At 33.6% G+C, this 6,000-nt stretch overlaps 1 long non-coding RNA gene across 1 annotated transcript; it reads left to right on the top strand.

Annotated features, from left to right (window-relative positions):
* Nucleotides 1-1,807: 1,807 nt before the first annotated feature.
* LOC113640978 lies at nucleotides 1,808-5,327 on the top strand. Its single transcript, XR_003440169.2, has 4 exons — nucleotides 1,808-1,887; nucleotides 3,054-3,155; nucleotides 4,331-4,391; nucleotides 4,810-5,327. It is a non-coding gene; the product is annotated as an uncharacterized LOC113640978 (long non-coding RNA).
* Nucleotides 5,328-6,000: the final 673 nt, after the last annotated feature.

A 6,000-nucleotide genomic window follows, 5' to 3' on the forward strand; every position in this document is an offset into this window, starting at 1 on the left:
TTCTTCCAATTTCACCTCTGATATTATAACAGTTGGTAATTTACTCTAAAATAGTTCTTAATTACTAACTACAAATTACATCTTCAACCAGTCTAATTGGATTAATGTAATAATTACTATCTATAGAAAGTATTGGTCTACTTATTAATTTGGTCTACTTACTTATTTATTACTTTCTAAATCCCAAATCAACCTCAACCACTATAGAGAAATTGAGAGAGAACAGATAGATATTGAAGAGATGGATAGAAATATAGATGGACAGAGAGATAGAGAGAGCGATAGATAGATAGATAGATAGATAGATAGATAGATAGATAGATAGATAGATAGATAGATAGATAGATAGAGGTTGGCTCTTAAAAGTGCCTTTGGTTTTAGGAAATGAGGTGATTAAATAGGGTGAAGGTGAAGTGTGACGGGATCTGCAGGGAGAACAGAAAAAGTTCATTATGTAGTGAAGGCTAGATATGTTGAAAAAAATGTTTAATGTGACAAATTGTCCCTAAAATACTTAATAAATCAATAAAATTCACGTTTTTTCCCATTTTCTGTATGACTGCACAAAAGGCGCGTCGTTTTTTTTTTCCCTTCTTCTTCTTTTTTTACTGTTAATATGGAAACAGTTGGTCGGCCTTTAATTCGTTGCGCTAACATGTAAACCATGTGAGTCTAATGGCAAAGAAAAGCATCAATTATAACATTTAAACAAATTTGATCATCACATTCAAGTCTCGTGGCTTACCTGGGAAGTGGTTTTGAGCGCAATGAAGGAGAATTCGCGGCCTGCAGAAATCAACCAATCGCAAAGCGGGTTGGCTCCGTCTCCATAGCAGCCGTCTCCGCTGAGGCTCACGGGTAATGCGGGCGTCCACTAATTAATTTAATTGATTTTTTATTTTTATTTTAATTCAGTCAATAACCACAACTAATCCCCCTTCCTCACAATAGAAGGAGAATCAAATAAAACGGATGGTCATGACATCGTACTGTTGAATTATCAAGCACACTTTCGTGTTTATGTGTTGAAAGAAAGATGAGGATGTCATTAAAAGAGAATAGGCGGTGGGTCAACAGGTAGTTTTAGCTGACGTCATCAACATAGTAAAAGTAGAAAAGGCTCATGGGTACTGTAGTATTTAGTTTACTGTCCTAATGCTTCCGAGTGGCAGAAAGAAAACCGTGGAGCGGACTCGAAAGACGCTTCCTATTGAAATACATTAGATTGAAAGAAGGGAAATACGTGTCCACGAACACGAATCAATGGATTACAGTTCGTGACTATGTCACGAACTGCCGTGAGACTGGGATATAATAAAAGGAGAATAAAATAATACGGATGGTCATGACATCGTATTGTTGAATTATCAAGCACACTTTCGTGTTTATGTGTTGAAAGAAAGATGAGGATGTCATTAAAAGAGAATTGGCGGTGGGTCATCATGTAGTTTTAGCTGACGTCTTCAACACAGTAAAAGTAGACCATAGCACAAAGCAATAAAAACAAGGATAAAATCTCCTGGTTGAATGTTGAGTAATGTAGTGCTTAAAGTTTAAAAATGATTAACAAATGAGCAAAAACAATGCTTCCGAGTGGCAGAAAAAAACGTGGTGCAGACACGAAAGATGCTTCCTATTGAAATACATTAGATCGAAAGTCCGTGCTGAGTGACACGAAAAAAAGGAAAATTCGTCTCCACGAACACGAATCAAACAGATTACATTTCGTGACCTCTGTCACGAACTGCCGTGAGACTGGGTTGGGATCAGATATTTATCCGATAGTTACCACAGCTGTTGTGTTTTTCTTATGTAAAATATTCCAGATAAATCATCTTACTAACTGAATTCATCTGATTTATTTCTGCCACCAGTTGTGTGAGCAAGGTAAGTTCCCAGAAAGGGAATCTATTTAAAATATTATATTCATTTATTTTTAAAACAAATAAACACAGAAATAGGATAGAATTTAGAAACACTTCTTGATTTTCACTTTCTTATATTTTTGGCTCCATATTTTATTTTAGTACAATTCTGAAAAAACAATGGGCTATATATGGATTATACATTTGCTTAAATACAACCAATCTGCCATTTTTTTTTACCCATGACTTTAGGCACAAGTCAATTAATAAACAAGCCATAATGCTTATGCTTGTAGTTGTACACATATTTAGCCAGTTTTGAAATGACGTCAGAATAATACATAGATTAGACAAAACTGGACTCAATACTGTATATGTTCAATTCTGTACAAGAAATACATTAACTCCTTTATCTGCAAAGGAATCTGTACTGGTATTGCAGAATGTAGTGACTGATTGGAGAGCTAGGAAACTTTTTCCATATTTTGCAGACAAATATTTTTGTGGTATAGCACATAAATACAGAGGGTTAATTCAGTCCAAAATATATTCATCCATTAAAAAGAGAGGAAGAAACCAGTTTTGTAAATAAAGCTGGACAGTTTATTCAACAAATATGAATGTATTTCTGCTGCATGCAGTTTACATTGATGAGACAAAATTAAAGCTAGTCATAAAACTCTAGATTTAACTAAATTTAATTTTATGCTACTGTTATTTCAGAACCCTGAATACTATAAATAAATACATAAATGTGATTATGTAAATTATCCCTAGAATTATACACAAAGAAACAAAAGATACACATATATAAACACATTTATTATAATTTATTTTTTATATATTACCTTTCATGATTACATCAATAATAGATTATATACATTAATATACATTAGTTATAATTTGACACTAATAATACATATCAGTTCATGAAGTTTGAAATATGATTACATATTTGTATATTTTGAGACAATATGTTTAAGTACAAGACATTAAATACTAGATCATTAGATACTTATCTTAAACTTTAGTTACATGCATTTCAAGTTTGCAAGTAGTCATTTTCATTTTTCATTGTGTGTCTTATTTTACCATAAATGCAGTGTTTGTCCTTCATATAGGTCAGATTTGAGTATGCAAAATCCAGTTGGTGTCATTTCTGATTCTTATCTTTGCAAATGTATGTAGGCTTAGCTATGGAACTTTGACCACCTGTACTGAGTCTCTGTATTGGAGATTCAAGCAGAGACTAACAAGATAAGAAAAAACAAGAACACCAACATAACCTAAGTAAGCATAATGTTGTCACTATTCATAACCCAAACCCAAACTAATAATGATCAGTCAAATAAAAAAGAGAAAGAAGAGGGCTGTTTCATTAATTCCAACGACATTACAACCTTTTCTAAGATCTTGAAGATAAAGAGGAGATACGCTGGTCTCACATCAGATTTTCTGTAGTTTAGGAGGCTTTTCTTCAATTCTACTTGAACTGGTACCAATTTAGTTTGATTCCATTTGTACTAATTTCGTAGCAGATTGTTTATAGTGTGTGTGTGTGTGTGTGTGTGTGTGTGTGTGTGTGTGTGTGTGTGTGTGTGTGTGTGTGTGTGTGTGTGTGTGAGATCATTGTACCAGGCTGTCCTTTTTTCTCTAATTATTTTTCTTCTAAATGGCACTACATTATGTAGGCTGTAGTGAAAATTGACTAAGTAATCAGTTGCCTGATCGAGTTCTGTGGGGTTGGACAGTGATCGGTTCATAGATGATAATTCTGGGTGACTATTTATGAATCTTTCTGTAGTTGCAGATATAAATGTATGTTTATCACGATACCATGGCAAAGCACATAGCACATGTATTTAAGACACAATTTAAATGAGAGAAGATAATGATCTGGAATAGCTTCAGACTGTGGAAATATGTATTATAATATATATTTCTATATTTTATTATTCAATCCGTATGTTAGAATGAGATCCACAGTGTAACCTCCATTATGAGTGAAAAATATTACATGCTAATTAACCCCTACTGAATCTAAGATTGACACAAAATATTTTCTCTGCTGATTTTTGTAATTGTCGCAATGCGTTGTTGTTATATTAATGTATAGATTTTAATCTTAGCCAGATACTATGCTTTATGTCTAATCTGCAACAAAATATCTCCAGTTGTAAACCACACACAATCAGATTAGCCTGCTTGTCTGCTCCCTGGCCCTGGCTCTGAATTTTCACAGATTAACTAGGCCTGTTCTTAGACTATGTGCTATGCTGCAAGAACTTCTCAAGCAAGCTTGGGTTTTTTAAAAGGTTCAACAATACAGTGTGGAAACAGACATGCAAATGTTCATGTATAAATTAGGCTGCTTTCTTTTATTGTTCAATTTAATTTCTCTTGCTTTGTATGTAGCTTTGTATTAAACCACAGCTGTTGTGTTTTTCTTATGTAAATTATTCCAGATAAATCATCTTACCAACTGGATTCATCGGATTTATTTCTGCCACCTGTTGCAGGTGCGAGGTAACTTTCCAGTAAGGACTCTATGTAAAAAAATATAATATTTATTTATAGCACAGTATAGTATAGTACAGTATAGTACAGTATAGTATATTTATTTTGGGATTAATATTAAACAAAATATATTTTAGTCAGATTTACATACATCCTTACTAATATATATTATGCTTATATACATATTTATCTATGAAAATGTTTATTTAGTATATGTTAAACTTTATTGAGAACATAAAGAATAGAGAAATTCATAAAATGTCATTCTCAAAACTCCTTCATAAATTTATGACCTGGTATAAATCTAACAATTGTATTGTTCTGGAATAATTAAAATAGTTACTGTTTGATCCTTAATACAAACCAAAATATACTATAGAGAGAAATGTTACAAAATAAAATGTGAATTTATTTGTGTATTTTATAGTTCAACCATTAATCATGACATCAAAACGAAAAAAAAGCCTCCGTTTTGTCACCTGGAACACAAATGGTATAAAATACCCATCTGAAAAATTTCATGATATAATAAAAATTCTTACATGCCTTAATGCTGATGTTGCCTTTATACAAGATGTTGCCTTTATACAAGAGACACTGATGTTGCCTTTATACAAGAGACACATGTTGGGACACAATGTGTCAAAATCCTACAAAATGTTCCAGGCTGGAGATCCTACTTCACTGTGCACAGCTCCCGCAGCAAAGGTGTCGCTATACTGATCAAAGAAGGCATAACATTTAAGTATATATGTCATGATGAGGATTGTTGTGGAGGTTACATTGTGCTGTTCTGTCATCTGTATGGTGAACTGTACACTCTTGTCAATGTGTACAATCATAACGCAGACAGAATTGTCTTGGGTAGACTGAAAGAGTATTTGAGGGAAACAGCTGAGGGTTTGCTGGTGGTTGGAGGTGATTTCAACACAGTTTTAGATCCCAGCATAGATCGGAAACCTTCATCTACATGGCATTCACCGTTAGAACCTATTTTACAAGGCTTTACGGAATCACTGAATATCATAGATACCTGGTCACAAAAACATAGTGATACTGAGACTGAGAACAGATTTACAAGGAAACAGGGTAAGAGTGCTTCCAGATTAGACATGTTTTTCCTGAAGAAGGACCAAATTCAAAGGATTACTAAAATTGAAGTGAAAGCATTTAAACAAAATGAAAGCATTTCTGATCATTATCCTCCTGTCCAAAAATGTCAGATGCAATCTGAGAACCGGTTAACAAGGAAGCAGGGTGACAGTTCTTCCAACTTAGACATGTTTTTCCAGCATGAGGACCAAAAGCAAAGGTTGAAGGAAATTGAAGTGAAAATTGAAAGCATTTCTGATCATTATCCTCTTGTCCTAGAACTCCAATGTCAGATGCAAATCGAAAGGAAACTCCCAAAGATTGTAACAAGCTTAGAAAAATCTGAATACAATTCTGACAGGAGAGCAGGAAAGATTAGTGGAGCAGAAATACTGAGTGCTATAAAGTCCTTACCTGAGAAATACAGACAAGATCATTGGATTTTACTGACTGAGACCTTAAAGCCAGAATACAATGATATGTTAAAGAGTCACAAGGTACCTGAAAACTTTAAACATGAGCAAGG

This window comes from Tachysurus fulvidraco, chromosome 3, assembly GCF_022655615.1.
Source record: "Tachysurus fulvidraco isolate hzauxx_2018 chromosome 3, HZAU_PFXX_2.0, whole genome shotgun sequence".
Classification (NCBI taxonomy): Eukaryota; Metazoa; Chordata; class Actinopteri; order Siluriformes; family Bagridae; genus Tachysurus; species Tachysurus fulvidraco.